At 43.6% G+C, this 17,131-nt stretch overlaps 5 non-coding genes across 5 annotated transcripts; all 5 read left to right on the forward strand.

The window, feature by feature from the left end:
- The first annotated feature begins 797 nt into the window (after positions 1 to 797).
- Positions 798 to 870, forward strand: trnav-cac (transfer RNA valine (anticodon CAC)). The gene has a single exon. It is a non-coding gene; the product is annotated as a tRNA-Val (tRNA).
- A 1,537-nt stretch (positions 871 to 2,407) lies between these two features.
- trnav-cac (transfer RNA valine (anticodon CAC)) lies at positions 2,408 to 2,480 on the forward strand. The gene has a single exon. It is a non-coding gene; the product is annotated as a tRNA-Val (tRNA).
- Positions 2,481 to 6,752: 4,272 nt separating this feature from the next.
- Positions 6,753 to 6,825, forward strand: trnav-cac (transfer RNA valine (anticodon CAC)). Its single transcript has one exon. It is a non-coding gene; the product is annotated as a tRNA-Val (tRNA).
- A 5,420-nt stretch (positions 6,826 to 12,245) lies between these two features.
- Positions 12,246 to 12,318, forward strand: trnav-aac (transfer RNA valine (anticodon AAC)). Its single transcript has one exon. It is a non-coding gene; the product is annotated as a tRNA-Val (tRNA).
- Positions 12,319 to 14,992: 2,674 nt separating this feature from the next.
- On the forward strand, positions 14,993 to 15,065 carry trnav-cac (transfer RNA valine (anticodon CAC)). The gene has a single exon. It is a non-coding gene; the product is annotated as a tRNA-Val (tRNA).
- The last annotated feature ends 2,066 nt before the right edge of the window (positions 15,066 to 17,131 follow it).

The following is a 17,131-nucleotide window of genomic DNA, read 5'->3' on the forward strand; positions in this document are numbered from 1 at the left end:
TGAATCCATAAACCATTTTGGACACTGTGCTTCAGAAGTCTGCTTCAAAATGTTCATTGATGGTAACATGTACATGGGAAGTTGGAAACAGTGAGATAGACTATAGTGCAAGGGACTGATTATTGTGAAACAGCAAAGAAAATATACATTCTGGAAGAATACCATCGAAAAGAAGTGTGACCCTAACAGCCAAAAAGAAGATGAAGTGCTGAGTCCTTTTCAGCAAAAAATTATTTTCCCAAACATTTCTCTGACCGAATCTTCACAAAACAAAAATGATGCTTTTAAAGTCATTAAACCCGAATTTTCGTGCACCCGAATCTTCTGAATCAGATGCCTCTCGTTGTGCCTACTGAATCCATGTCCCTTTCAATATTCTGCTGACATGCACACTATTAAATGTGCCACTAACTTATACAATCAAAGAATAAGGGAATGGTTGCAGCCCGTCGAGCCCATGCCAACTCTCAACAAGTCTCACTCCCCTGTCATTTACCCACAGCTGTGCAATTTTTTGCATTCGGATACTTATCCAACTCCGTTTTAAAAGATAAGATTGAGTCTGACTCCACCGCCCTTTAGAGCAGTGTATTCCAGATTCTAACCACTTGCTGAGGAATGGCCACTTCTGTTCCTATGTATAAAGACAGAGAAACACGGGATCAATTCCTGCCACACTCACAACTTTGCTAAATATAGCACCGTCATTCTGTTCTCGTGACACAAGCTCCAGAAGTGCAGTCCAGCTGTTGAGGTTAAAGCTCTGGTTATGTTCCCAACAATGTTACTGCCACAGCGTTTCCGTAGTGTAGTGGTTATCACGTTCGCCTCACACGCGAAAGCTCACCGGTTCGAAACCGGGCGGTAACATTATGCAAACGTGTTCAATTGATGATTAGATAAAATTAAATCATTCATATTCGTGGTTCAATATTAACAGAGTGCAGTGTCTCACGATGCTGTTCCATTTGCTGACTTCTCTCTACAGTTCTGTCCACACTAAAATTCAACACAGTGTCTCTCACTCCCTCCCGTTTCCAGCCCTGACGCTGGAGAAACCATATCTCAAAGCTGCACATTCCGTGCATTCAGGTCAGCTGTGAGAGATTATTAAAGGATCCTGCCACGCCACCACGCTTCACAACAGAAAATTGAAGCCACAAACAAACCTATCGACGAATCGCTCTTCCCCAGCTCCAGAGTGAGTGAGGGCTGGACAAGCCCTAACTTCCGCTCCCACACTCTCCAATCAGCCGCTGCCGGCGGAAAGCGGAGAATGCAGCATCAAACAGCGGTTTACCGCCCTTCACTGGGCTGCAACATGCCACCGTTCGATAGAACGCTCCCCGTACACCGAACAGCAGCCTCATAAGATGCTTCATCTCAGCTTCCTGAGTTCGAGCCCCAGCTTGCACGAACACTTCTTCACTGGAAACACCATTAATTATCTGATTGCCACGTTTTGCATTTTGAAAGTAATCCCAACCGATAATTATATAATCATAGAGGTTTACAGCATGGAAGGAGTCATTTAAGCCCATCGTATCTGCACCGGCCAACAAATGCCAAGTTTTAGGTGTGTACCCCTGCACCTTATTGCATTTCATGTGCACGTCTAAGAACTTGTTAAATGTGGTGAGGGTTTCTGCCTGCTTCAAAATGTTCATTGCTGGTAACATGTACATGGGAAGTTGGAAACAATGAGATAGACTCTAGTGCAAGGGACTGATTATTGTGAAACAGCAAAGAAAATATACATTCTGGAAGAATACCATCGAAAAGAAGTGTGACCCTAACAGCCAAAAAGAAGATGAAGTGCTGAGTCCTTTTCAGCAAAAAATTCTTTTCCCAAACATTTCTCTGACCGAATCTTCACAAAACAAAAATGATGCTTTTAAAGTCATTAAACCCGAATTTTCGTGCACCCGAATCTTCTGAATCAGATGCCTCTCGTTGTGCCTACTGAATCCATGTCCCTTTCAATATTCTGCTGACATGCACACTATTAAATGTGCCACTAACTTATGCAATCAAAGAATAAGGGAATGGTTGCAGCCCGTCGAGCCCATGCCAACTCTCAACAAGTCTCACTCCCCTGTCATTTACACACAGCTGTGCAATTTTTTGCATTCGGATGCTTATCCAACTCCGTTTTAAAAGATAAGATTGAGTCTGACTCCACCGCCCTTTAGAGCAGTGTATTCCAGATTCTAACCACTTGCTGAGGAATGGCCACTCCTGTTCCTATGTATAAAGGCAGAGAAACACGTGATCAATTCCTGCCACACTCACAACCTTGCTAAATATCGCACCGTTGTTCTCTTCTCGTGACACAAGCTCCAGAAGTGTAGTCCAGCTGTTGAGGTTAAAGCTCTGATTATGTTCCCAACAATGCTTCTGCCGCAGCGTTTCCGTAGTGTAGTGGTTATCACGTTCGCCTCACACGCGAAAGGTCCCCGGTTCGAAACCGGGTGGAAACATTATGCAAACGTGTTCAATTAATGATTAGATAAAATTAAATCATTAATATTCGTGGTTCAATATTAACAGAGTGCAGTGTCTCACGATGCTGTTCCATTTGATGATTTCTCTCTACAGTTCTGTTCACACTCAAATTCTACACAGTGTCTCGCACTCCCTCCCGTTTCCAGCCCTGACGCTGGAGAAACCATATCTCAAAGCTGCACATTCCGTGCATTCAGGTCAGCTGTGAGAGATTATTAAAGGATCCTGCCACGCCACCACGCTTCACACCAGAAAATTAAAGCCACAAACAAACCCATCGACTAATCGCTCTTCCCCAGCTCCAGAGTGAGTGAGGGCGGGACAAGCCCTAACTTCCGCTCCCACACTCTCCAATCAGCCGCTGCCGGCGGAAAGCGGAGAATGCAGCATGAAACAGCGGTTTACCGCCCTTCACTGGGCTGCAAAATGCCACCGTTCGAGACAACGCTACCCGTACACCGAACAGCAGCCTCATAAGATGCTTCATCTCAGCTACCTGAGTTCGAGCCCCAGCTTGCACGAACACTTCTTCACTGGAAACACCATTAATTATCTGATTGCCACGTTTTGCATCATGAAAGTAATCCTAACCGATAATTATATAATCATAGAGGTTTACAGCATGGAAGGAGTCATTTAAGCCCATCGTATCTGCACCGGCCAACAAATGCCAAGTTTTAGGTGTGTACCCCTGCACCTTATTGCATTTCATGTGCACGTCTAAGAACTTGTTAAATGTGGTGAGGGTTTCTGCCTGCTTCAAAATGTTCATTGCTGGTAACATGTACATGGGAAGTTGGAAACAGTGAGATAGACTGTAGTGCAAGGGACTGATTATTGTGAAACAGCAAAGAAAATATACATTCTGGAAGAATACCATCGAAAAGAAGTGTGACCCTAACAGCCAAAAAGAAGATGAAGTGCTGAGTTCTTTTCAGCAAAAAATTCTTTTCCCAAACATTTCTCTGACCGAATCTTCACAAAACAAAAATGATGCTTTTAAAGTCATTAAACCCGAATTTTCGTGCACCCGAATCTTCTGAATCAGATGCCTCTCGTTGTGCCTACTGAATCCATGTCCCTTTCAATATTCTGCTGACATGCACATTATTAAATGTGCCACTAACGCATACAATCAAAGAATAAGGGAATGGTTGCAGCCCGTCGAGCCCATGCCAACTCTCAACAAGTCTCACTCCCCTGTCATTTACCCACAGCTGTGCAATTTTTTGCATTCGGATACTTATCCAACTCCGTTTTAAAAGATAAGATTGAGTCTGACTCCACCGCCCTTTAGAGAAGTGTATTCCAGATTCTAACCACTTGCTGAGGAATGGCCACTCCTGTTCCTATGTATAAAGGCAGAGAAACACGTGATCAATTCCTGCCACACTCACAAACTTGCTAAATATCGCACCGTTATTCTATTCTCGTGACACAAGCTCCAGAAGTGTAGTCCAGCTGTTGAGGTTAAAGCTCTGGTTATGTTCCAGACAAGGTTACTGCCGCAGCGTTTCCGTAGTGTAGTGGTTATCACGTTCGCCTCACACGCGAAAGGAAACCGGGTGGAAACATTATGCAAACGTGTTCAATTAATGATTAGATAAAATTAAATCATTCATATTAGTGGTTCAATATTAACAGAGTGCAGTGTCTCACGATGCTGTTCCATTTGATGATTTCTCTCTACAGTTCTGTTCACACTCAAATTCTACACAGTATCTCTCACTCCCTCCCGTTTCCAGCCCTGACGCTGGAGAAACCATATCTCAAAGCTGCACATTCCGTGCATTCAGGCCAGCTGTGAGAGATTATTAAAGGATCCTGCCACGCCACCACGCTTCACACCAGAAAATTAAAGCCACAAACAAACCCATCGACTAATCGCTCTTCCCCAGCTCCAGAGTGAGTGAGGGCGGGACAAGCCCTAACTTCCGCTCCCACACTCTCCAATCAGCCGCTGCCGGCGGAAAGCGGAGAATGCAGCATCAAACAGCGGTTTACCGCCCTTCACTGGGCTGCAAAATGCCACCGTTCGAGACAACGCTACCCGTACACCGAACAGCAGCCTCATAAGATGCTTCATCTCAGCTACCTGAGTTCGAGCCCCAGCTTGCACGAACACTTCTTCACTGGAAACACCATTAATTATCTGATTGCCACGTTTTGCATCATGAAAGTAATCCTAACCGATAATTATATAATCATAGAGGTTTACAGCATGGAAGGAGTCATTTAAGCCCATCGTATCTGCACCGGCCAACAAATGTCCAGTTTTAGGTGTGTCCCCCTGCACCTTATTGCATTTCATGTGCACATCTCAGAACTTGTTAAATGTGGTGAGGGTTTCTGCCTGCACCACACTTTCAGGCAGTGAGTTTGAGACCCCCACAAACATCTGCATGCAGAATGTTCACTTCAAATCCCCTTTAACCCTTACACTAATTACTTTTAAATTATGCAGCCTGGTTGTTGACCACTCCACTCTGTGAAATAGACCCTTTTAATCAACAATATCTAGGCCCCTCCTTTTTATTTACACCTTAATGCTGTCGCCCATCAGCCTCCTCTGTTCCAAGGAAAACAAACCCATCCTATCCAATCTGTCCTCATAGCAAAGTTGCTCCTCTCCCGGCAACATCTACGTAAATCTCCTCTGTACCCTCTCCAGCGTATTCACGTCCTTCCTTCAATGCGGTGACTAGAACTGCACGCAGTACTCCAGCTGTGGCCTAACCAGAATTTTATACAGTTCTAGCAAAACCCACTTGCTGTTCTGTTCCTTGCTTCTGCCAATAAATGCAACCATTCCATATGACTTCTTAACCAACTTTTCCAACTGACCAGCTACCTTCAGGGATCTGTGCACAAGCAATCCCAGTTACCTTTGTTCCTCTACACTTCTCAATGTCATACCAGTTGATGTGTATTCCCTTTCCTTGTTAGCCCTCCACAAATGCGCGATCTCTCACATATCTGGATTAAATTCCATTTGCCACTGCTCTACCCCCTTATCAGTTGATTGATATCTTCCTGGAGTCTCCAGCTTTCTTCTTCATTATCAACCCACTGCCTATTTTAATAACACCTGAAAACTTCGTCATCATAACACCTATATTCAAGTTTAGATCATTGATAAATACCATAAAAAGCAATGGATCTGGCACTGAAAACTGCGGAACCCCACTGGAAACATACTTCCAGTCACAAAAACACCCATCAAACATTACCCTTTGCTTCCTGCCTCTGAGCCAAATTTGGATCCAATGTGCCACTTCGCCCTGAATCACATGGGCTTTTACTTAGATAATGCATAATCATTAAATGTTATCCTGCCTTCATGAGAAAACATCATTAATTGACTGATGATCTTCATTTGCACAACTAAAGAAATGTTAACTGAAAGAGAGTCCTTAATTGAATAACTTATCTGTGCTCTGCACTTTACCTCTGAATCCATAAACCATTTTGGACACTGTGCTTTAGAAATCTGCTTCAAAATGTTCATTGCTGGTAACATGTACATGAGACGTTGGAAACAGTGAGATAGACTGTAGTGCAAGGGACTGGTTATTGTGAAATAGCAAAGAAAATATACATTCTGGAAGAATACCATCGAAAAGAAGTGTGACCCTAACAGCCAAAAAGAAGATGAAGTGCTGAGCCATTTTCAGCAAAAAATTATTTTCCCAATCCTTTCCCTGACCGAATCTTCACAAAACAAAAATGATGCTTTTAAAGTCATTAAACCCGAATTTTCGTGCACCCGAATCTTCTGAATCAGATGCCTCTCGTTGTGCCGACTGAATCCATGTCCCTTTCAATATTCTGCTGACATGCACACTATTAAATGTGCCACTAACTTATAGAATCAAAGAATAAGGGAATGGTTGCAGCCCGTCGAGCCCATGCCAACTCTCAACAAGTCTCACTCCCCTGTCATTTACCCACAGCTGTGCAATTTTTTTCATTCGGATACTTATCCAACTCCGTTTTGAAAGATAAGATTGAGTCTGACTCCACCGCCCTTCAGAGCAATGTATTCCAGATTCTAACTACTTGCTGAGGAATGGCCAGCCTGTTCCTATGCATAAAGGCAGAGAAACACGGGATCAATTCCTGCCTCACTCACAACCTTGCTAAATATAGCACCGTCATTCTATTCTCGTGACACAAGCTCCAGAAGTGTAGTCCAGCTGTTGAGGTTAAAGCTCTGGTTATGTTCCCAACAATGTTACTGCCACAGCGTTTCCGTAGTGTAGTGGTTATCACGTTCGCCTCACACGCGAAAGGTCCCCGGTTCGAAACCGGGCGGAAACATTATGCAAACGTGTTCAATTAATGATTAGATAAAATTAAATCATTCATATTAGTGGTTCAATATTAACAGAGTGCAGTGTCTCACGATGTTGGTCCATTTGCTGATTTCTCTCTGCAGTTCTGTTCACACTCAAATTCTACACAGTGTCTCTCACTCCCTCCCGTTTCCAGCCCTGACGCTGGAGAAACCATATCTCAAAGCTGCACATTCCGTGCATTCAGGTCAGCTGTGAGAGATTATTAAAGGATCCTGCCACGCCACCACGCTTCACAACAGAAAATTAAAGCCACAAACAAACCCATCGACTAATCGCTCTTCCCCAGCTCCAGAGTGAGTGAGGGCGGGACAAGTCCTAACTTCCGCTCCCACACTCTCCAATCAGCCGCTGCCGGCGGAACGCGGAGAATGCAGCATCAAACAGCGGTTTACCGCCCTTCACTGGGCTGCAAAATGCCACCGTTCGAGACAACGCTCCCGGTACACCAAACAGCAGCCTCATAAGATGCTTCATCTCAGCTTCCTGAGTTCGAGCCCCAGCTTGCATGAATACTTCTTCACTGGAAACACCATTAATTATCTGATTGCCACGTTTTGCATCATGAAAGTAATCCTAACCGATAATTATATAATCATAGAGGTTTACAGCATGGAAGGAGTCATTTAAGCCCATCGTATCTGCACCGGCCAACAAATGTCCAGTTTTAGGTGTGTCCCCCTGCACCTTATTGCATTTCATGTGCACATCTAAGAACTTGTTAAATGTGGTGAGGGTTTCTGCCTGCACCACACTTTCAGGCAGTGAGTTTGAGACCCCCACAAACATCTGCATGCAGCATGTTCACTTCAAATCCCCTTTAACCCTCACACTAATTACTTTTAAATTATGCAGCCTGGTTGTTGACCACTCCATTATGTGAAATAGATCCTTTTAATCAACAATATCTAGGCCCCACCTATTTTTATGCACCTCAATTCTGTCGCCCATCAGCCTCCTCTGTTCCATGGAAAACAAACCCATCCAATCCAATCTGTCCTCATAGCAAAGTTGCTCCACTCCCGGCAACATCTACGTAAATCTCCTCTGTACCCTCTCCAGCGTATTCACGTCCTTCCTTCAATGCGGTGACTAGAACTGCACGCAGTACTCCAGCTGTGGCCGAACCAGAATTTTATACAGTTCTAGCAAAACCCACTTGCTGTTCTGTTCCTTGCTTCTGCCAATAAATGCAACCATTCCATATGACTTCTTAACCAACTTTTCCAACTGACCAGCTACCTTCAGGGATCTGTGGACAAGCAATCCCAATTACCTTTGTTCCTCTACACTTCTCAATGTCATACCAGTTGATGTGTATTCCCTTTCCTTGTTAGCCCTCCACAAATGCGCGATCTCTCACATCTCTGGATTAAATTCCATTTGCCACTGCTCTACCCCCTTATCAGTTGAAAGATATCTTGCTGGAGTCTCCAGCTTTCTTCTTCATTATCAATCACACTGCCTATTTTAATAACACCTGAAAACTTCGTAATCATAACACCTATATTCAAGTTTAGTTCATTGATAAATACCATAAAAAGCAATGGATCTGGCACTGAAAACTGTGGAACCCCACTGGAAACATCCTTCCAGTCACAAAAACACCCATCAAACATTACCCTTTGCTTCCTTGTCTGAGCCAAATTTGGATCCAATTTGCCACTCCGCCCTGAATCACATGGGCTTTTACTTATAAAATGCATAATCATTAAATGTTATCCTGCCTTCATAGGAAAACATCATTAATTGACTGATGATCTTCATTTGCACAACTAAAGAAATGTTAACTGAAGGAGAGTCCTTAATTGAATAACTTAGCTGTGCTCTGCACTTTACCTCTGAATCCAGAAACCATTTTGGACACTGTGCTTTAGAAATCTGCTTCAAAATGTTCATTGCTGGTAACATGTACATGAGACGTTGGAAACAGTGAGATAGACTGTAGTGCAAGGGACTGGTTATTGTGAAACAGCAAAGAAAATATGCATTCTGGAATAATAACATCGAAAAGAAGTGTGGCCCTAACAGCCAAAAAGAAGATGAAGTGCTGAGCCCTTCTCAGCAAAAAATTATTTTCCCAAACATTTCTCTGACCGAATCTTCACAAAACAAAAATGATGCTTTTAAAGTCATTAAACCCGAATTTTCGTGCACCCGAATCTTCTGAATCAGATGCCTCTCGTTGTGCCGACTGAATCCATGGCCCTTTCAATATTATGCTGACATGCACACTATTAAATGTGCCACTAACTTATAAAATCAAAGAATAAGGGAATGGTTGCAGCCCGTCGAGCCCATGCCAACTCTCAACAAGTCTCACTCCCCTGTCATTTACCCACAGGTGTGGAATTTCTTTCATTCGGATACTTATCCAACTCCGTTTTGAAAGATAAGATTGAGTCTGACTCCACCGCCCTTTAGAGCAGTGTATTCCAGATTCTAACCACTTGCTGAGGAATGGCCACTCCTGTTCCTATGTATAAAGGCAGAGAAACACGGGATCAATTCCTGCCACACTCACAACCTTGCTAAATATCGCACCGTCATTCTATTCTCGTGACACAAGCTCCAGAAGTGTAGTCCAGCTGTTGAGGTTAAAGCTCTGGTTATGTTCCCAACAATATTACTGGCACAGCGTTTCCGTAGTGTAGTGGTTATCACGTTCGCCGAACGCATGAAAGTCCCCGGTTTGAAACCGGACGGAAACATTATGCAAACGTGTTCAATTAATGATTCGATAAAATTAAATCATTCATATCAGTGGTTCAATATTAACAGAGTGCAGTGTCTCACGCTGCTGTTCCATTTGCTGATTTCTCTTTCCAGTTCTGTACACACTCAAATTCTACACACTGTCTCTCACTCCCTCCCGTTTCCAGCCCTGACGGTGGAGAAAACATATCTCAAAGCTGCACATTCCGTGCATTCAGTTCAGCTGTGAGAGATTATTAAAGGTTCCTACCACGCCGCCACGCATCACAGCAGAAAATTAAAGCCACAAACAAACCCATCGACTAATCGCTCTTCCCCAGCTCCAGAGTGAGTGAGGGCGGGACAAGCCCTAACTTCCGCTCCCACACTCTCCAATCAGCCGCTGCCGGCGGAAAGCGGAGAATGCAGCATCAAACAGCGTTTTACCGCCCTTCACTGGGCTGCAAAATGCCACCATTCGAGACAACGCGCCCTGTACACCGAACAGCAGCCTCATAAGATGCTTCATCTCAGCTTCCTGAGTTCGAGCCCCAGCTTGCACAAACACTTCTTCACTGGAAACACCATTAATGATCTGATTGCCATGTTTTGCATCATGAAAGTAATCCTAACCGATAATTATATAATCATAGAGGTTTACAGCATGGAAGGAGTCATTTAAGCCCATCGTATCTGCACCGGCCAACAAATGCCCAGTTTTAGGCGTGTACCCTTGCACCTTATTGCATTTCATGTGCACATCTAAGAACTTGTTAAATGTGGTGAGGGTTTCTGCCTGCACCACACTTTCAGGCAGTGAGTTTGAGACCCACACAAACATCTGCATGCAGAATGTTCACTTCAAATCCCCTTTAACCCTTACACTGCTTACGTTTAAATTATGCAGCCTGGTTGTTGACCACTCCACTCTGTGAAATAGACCCTTTTAATCAACAATATCTAGGCCCCTCCTATTTTTATACACCTCAATGCTGTCGCCCATCAGCCTCCTCTGTTCCAAGGAAAACAAACCCATCCTATCCAATCTGTCCTCATAGCAAAGTTGCTCCACTCCCGGCAACATCTACGTAAATCTCGTCTGTACCCTCTCCAGCGTATTCACGTTCTTCCTTCAATGCGGTGACCAGAACTGCACGAAGTACTCTAGCTGTGGCCTAACCAGAATTTTATACAGTTCTAGCATAACCCACTTGCTGTTCTGTTCCTTGCTTCTGCCAATAAATGCAACCATTCCATATGACTTCTTAACCAACTTTTCCAACTGGCCAGCTACCTTCAGGGATCTGTGGACAAGCAATCCCAGTTACCTTTGTTCCTCTACACTTCTCAATGTCATACCAGTTGATGTGTATTCCCTTTCCTTGTTAGCCCTCCACAAATGCGCGATCTCTCACATCTCTGGATTAAATTCCATTTGCCACTGCTCTACCCCCTTATCAGTTGATTGATATCTTCCTGGAGTCTCCAGCTTTCTTCTTCATTATCAACCGCACTGCTATTTTAATAACACCTGAAAACTTCGTAATCATAACACCTAGATTCAAGTTTAGATCATTGATAAATACCGTAAAAAGCAATGGATCTGGCACTGAAAACTGCGGAACCCCACTGGAAACATCCTTCCAGTCACAAAAACACCCATCAAACATTACCCTTTGCTTCCTGCCTCTGAGCCAAATTTGGATCCAATTTGCCACTTCGCCCTGAATCACATGGGCTTTTACTTAGAAAATGCATAATCATTAAATGTTATCCTGCCTTCATGGGAAAACATCATTAATTGACTGATGATCTTCATTTGCACAACTAAAGAAATGTTAACTGAAGGAGAGTCCTTAATTGAATAACTTATCTGTGCTCTGCACTTTACCTCTGAATCCATAAACCATTTTGGACACTGTGCTTTAGAAGTCTTTTTCAAAATGTTCCTTGCTGGTAACATGTACATGGGACGTAGGAAACAGTGAGATAGACTGTAGTGCAAGGGACTGGTTATTGTGAAACAGCAAAGAAAATATACATTCTGGAAGAATACCATCGAAAAGAAGTGTGGCCCTAACAGCCAAAAAGAAGATGAAGTGCTGAGCCCTTTTCAGCAAAAAATTATTTTCCCAAACATTTCTCTGACCGAATCTTCACAAAACAAAAATGATGCTTTTAAAGTCATTAAAACCAAATTTTCGTGCACCCGAATCTTCTGAATCAGATGCCTCTCGTTGTGCCGAGTGAATCCATGTCCCTTTCAATATTCTGCTGACATGCACACTATTAAATGTGCCACTAACTTATAGAATCAAAGAATAAGGGAATGGTTGCAGCCCGTCGAGCCCATGCCAAGTCTCAACAAGTCTCACTCCCCTGTCATTTACCCACAGCTGTGCAATTTTTTTCATTCGGATACTTATCCAACTCCGTTTTGAAAGATAAGATTGAGTCTGACTCCACCGCCCTTTAGAGCAGTGTAATCCAGATTCTAACCACTTGCTGAGGAATGGCCACTCCTGTTCCGATGTATAAATGCAGAGAAACACGTGATCAATTCCTGCCACACTCACAACCTTGCTAAATACAGCACCGTCATTCTATTCTCGTGACACAAGCTCCAGAAGTGTAGTCCAGCTGTTGAGGTTAAAACTCTGGTTATGTTCCCAACAGTGTTACTTCCACAACGTTTCCGTAGTGTAATGGTTTTCACGTTCGCCTAACACGCGAAATGTCCCCGGTTCGAAACCGGGTGAAAACATTATGCAAACGTGTTCAATTAATGATTAGAAAAAATTAAATAATTCATATTAGTGGTTCAATATTAACAGAGTGCAGTGTCTCACGATGCTGTTCCGTTTGCTGATTTCTCTCTGCAGTTCTGTTCACACTCAAATTCTACACAGTGTCTCTCACTCCCTCCCGTTTCCAGCCCTGACGCTGGAGAAACCATAACTCAAAGCTGCACATTCCGTGCATTCAGGTCAGCTGTGAGAGATTATTAAAGGATCCTGCCACGCCGCCACGCTTCACAACAGAAAACTAAAGGCACAAACAAACCCATCGACTAATCGCTCTTCCCCAGCTCAAAAGTGAGTGAGGGCGGGACAAGCCCTAACTTCCACTCCCACACTCTCCAATCAGCCGCTGCCGGCGGAAAGCGGAGAATGCAGCATCAAACAGCGGTTTACCGCCCATCAATGGGCTGCAAAATGCCACCATTCGAGACAACGCTCCCTGCACACCGAGCAGCAGCCTCATAGAATGCTTCATCTCGGCTTCCGGAGTTCGAGCCCCAGCTTGCACGAACACTTCTGCACTGGAAACACCATTAATTATCTGATTGCCACGTTTTGCATCATTAAAGTAATCATAACCGATAATTATATTATCATAGAGGTTTACAGCATGGAAGGAGTCATTTCAGCCCATCGTATCTGCACCGGCCAACAAATGCCCTGTTTTAGGTGTGCACCCCTGCATTTTATAGCATTTCATGTGCACATCTAAGAACTTGTTAAATGTGGTGAGGGTTTCTGCTTGGAACACACTTTCAGGCAGTGAGTTTGAGACCCCCACAAACATCTGCATGTAGAATGTTCACTTCAAATCCCCTTTAACACTTACACTGTTTATGTTTCAATTATGCAGCCTGGTTGTTGACCACTCCACTATGTGAAATAGACCCTTTTAATCAACAATATCTCGGCCCCTCCTATTTTTATACACCTCAATGCTGTCGCCCATCAGCCTCCTCTGTTCCAAGGAAAACAAACCCATCCTATCCAATCTGTCCTCATAGCAAAGTTGCTCCACTCCCGGCAACATCTACGTAAATCTCGTCTGTACCCTCTCCAGCGTATTCACGTTCTTCCTTCAATGCGGTGACCAGAACTGCACGCAGTACTCCAGCTCTGGCCTAACCAGAATTTTATATAGTTCTAGCATAACCCACTTGCTGTTCTGTTCCTTGCTTCTGCCAATAAATGCAACCATTCCATATGACTTCTTAACCAACTTTTCCAACTCGCCAGCTACTTTCAGGGATCTGTGGACAAGCAATCCCAGTTACCTTTGTTCCTCTACACTTCTCAATGTCATACCAGTTGATGTGTATTCCCTTTCCTTGTTAGCCCTCCACAAATGCGCGATCTCTCACATCTCTGGATTAAATTCCATTTGCCACTGCTCTACCCCCTTATCAGTTGATTGATATCTTCCTGGAGTCTCCAGCTTTCTTCTTCATTTTCAACCACACTGCCTATTTTAATAACACCTGAAAACTTCGTGATCATAACACCTATATTCAAGTTTAGATCATTGATAAATACCATAAAAAGCAATGGATCTGGCACTGAAAACTGCGGAACCCCACTGGAAACATCCTTCCAGTCACAAAAACACCCATCAAACATTACCCTTTGCTTCCTGCCTCTGAGCCAAATTTGGATCCAATTTGCCACTTCGCCCTGAATCACATGGGCTTTTACTTAGAAAATGCATAATCATTAAATGTTATCCTGCCTTCATGGGAAAACATCATTAATTGACTGATGATCTTCATTTGCACAACTAAAGAAATGTTAAATAAAGGAGATTCCTTAATTGAATAACTTCTCTGTGCTCTGCACTTTACCTCTGAATCCAGAAACCATTTTGGACACTGTGCTTTAGAAGTCTGCTTCAAAATGTTCATTCCTGGTAACATGTACATGGGACGTTGGAAACAGTGAGATAGACTTTAGTGCAAGGGATGGTTATTGTGAAACAGCAAGGAAAATATACATTCTGGAAGAATACCATCGAAAAGAAGTGTGACCCAAACAGCCAAAAAGAAGATGAAGTGCTGAGCCCTTTTCAGCAAAAAATTATTTTCCCAAACATTTCTCTGACCGAATCTTCACAAAACAAAAATGATGCTTTTAAAGTCATTAAACCCGAATTTTCGTGCACCCGAATCTTCTGAATCAGATGCCTCTCGTTGTTCCGACTGAATCCATGTCCCTTTCAATATTCTGCTGACATGCACACTATTAAATGTGCCACGAACTTATAGAATCAATGAATAAGGCAATGGTTGCAGCCCGTCGAGCCCATGCCAACTCTCAACAAGTCTCACTCCCCTGTCATTTACCCACAGCTGTGCAATTTCTTTCATTCGGATACTTATCCAACTCCGTTTTGAAAGATAAGATTGAGTCTGACTCCACCGCCCTTTAGAGCAGTGTGTTCCAGATTCTAACCACTTGCTGAGGAATGGCCACTCCTGTTCCCATGTATAAAGGCAGAGAAACACGGGATCAATTCCTGCCAAACTCACAACCTTGCTAAATTTCGGACCGTCATTCTATTCTCGTGACACAAGCTCCAAAAGTGGAGTCCAGCTGTTGAGGTTAAAGCTCTGGTTATGTTCCCCAGGGTGTTAGTGCCACAGCGTTTCCGTAGTGTAGTGGTTATCACGTTCGCCTCACACGCGAAAAGTCCCCGGTTCGAAACCGGGCGGAAACATTATGCAAACGTGTTCAATTAATGATTAGCTAAAATTAAATCATTCATATTAGTGGTTCAATATTAACAGAGTGCAGTGTCTCACGATGCTGTTCCATTTGCTGATTTCTCTCTGCAGTTCTGCACACACTCAAATTCTACACAGTGTCTCTCACTCCTCCCCCCGTTTCCAGCCCTGACGCTGGAGAAACCATATCTCAAAGCTGCACATTCCGTGCATTCAGGTCAGCTGTGAGAGATTATTAAAGGATCCTGCCACGCCACCACGCTTCACAACAGAAAATTAAAGCCACAAACAAACCAATCAACGAATCGCTCTTCCCCAGCTCCAGAGTGAGTGAGGGCGGGACAAGCCCTAACTTCCGCTCCCACACTCTCCAATCAGCCGCTGCCGGCGGAGAGCGGAGAATGCAGCATCAAACAGAGGTTTACCGCCCTTCACTGGGCTGCAAAATGCCACCGTCCGAGACAACGCTCCCCGTGCTCCGAACAGCAGCCTCATAAGATGCTTCATCTCAGCTTCCTAAGTTCGAGCCCCAGCTTACTCGAACACTTCTTCACTGGAAACAGCATGAATTATCTGATTGCCACGTTTTGCATCATGAAAGTAATCCTAACCGATAACTATATAATCATAGAGGTTTACAGCATGGAAGGAGTCATTTGAGCCCATCGTATCTGCACCGGCCAACAAATGCCCAGTTTTAGGTGTGTACCCCTGCACCTTATTGCATTTCATGTGCACATCTAAGAACTGGTTAAATGTGGTGAGGGTTTCTGCCTGTACCACACTTTCAGGCAGTGAGTTTGAGACCCCCACAAACATCTGCATGCAGAATGTTCACTTCAAATCCCCTTTAACCCTTACACTAATTACTTTTAAATTATGCAGCCTGGTTGTTGACCACTCCACTATGTGAAATAGACCCATTTAATCAACAATATCTAGGCCCCTCCTATTTTTATACACCTCAATGCGGTCGCCCATCAGCCTCCTTTGTTCCAAGGAAAACAAACCCATCCTATCCAATCTGTCCTCATAGCAAAGTTGCTCCACTCCCGGCAACATCTACGTAAATCTCCTCTGTACCCTCCCCAGCGTATTCACGTTCTTCCTTCAATGCGGTGACCAGAACTGCGCGCAGTACTACAGCTGTGGCCTAACCAGAATTTTATACAGTTCTAGCATAACCCACTTGCTTTTCTCTTCCTTGCTTCTGCCAATAAATGCAACCATTCCATATGAATTCTTCATCAACTTTTCCAACTGGCCAGCTACCTTCAGGGATCTGTGGACAAGCAATCCCAGTTACCTTTGTTTCTCTACACTTCTCAATGTCATACCAGTTGATGTGTATTCCCTTTCCTTGTTAGCCCTCCACAAATGCGCGATCTCTCACATCTCTGGATTAAATTCAATTTGCCACTGCTCTACCCCCTTATCAGTTGATTGATATCTTCCTGGAGTCTCCAGCTTTCTTCTTCATTATCAACCACACTGCCTATTTTAATAACACCTGAAAACTTCGTAATCATAACACCTATATTCAAGTTTAGATCATTGATAAATACCATAAAAAGCAATGGTTTTGGCACTGAAAACTGTGGAACCCCACTGGAAACATCCTTCCAGTCACAAAAACACCCATCAAACATTACCATTTGCTTCCTGCCTCTGAGCCAAATTTGGATCCAATTTGCCACTTCGCCCTGAATCACATGGGCTTTTACTTAGAAAATGCATAATCATTAAATGTTATCCTGCCTTCATGGGAAAACATCATTAATTGACTGATGATCTTCATTTGCACAACTAAAGAAATGATAACTGAAGGAGAGTCCTTAATTGAATAACTTATCTGTGCTCTGCACTTTACCTCTGAATCCATAAACCATTTTGGACACTGTGCTTTAGAAGTCTGCTTCAAAATGTTCATTGCTGGTAACATGTACATGAGACGTTAGAAACAGTGAGATAGACTATAGTGCAAGGGACTGGTTATTGTGAAACAGCAAAGAAAATATACATTCTGGAAGAATACCATCGAAAAGAAGTGTGGCCCTAA

Source organism: Pristiophorus japonicus, chromosome 3 (assembly GCF_044704955.1).
Source record: "Pristiophorus japonicus isolate sPriJap1 chromosome 3, sPriJap1.hap1, whole genome shotgun sequence".
Classification (NCBI taxonomy): Eukaryota; Metazoa; Chordata; class Chondrichthyes; family Pristiophoridae; genus Pristiophorus; species Pristiophorus japonicus.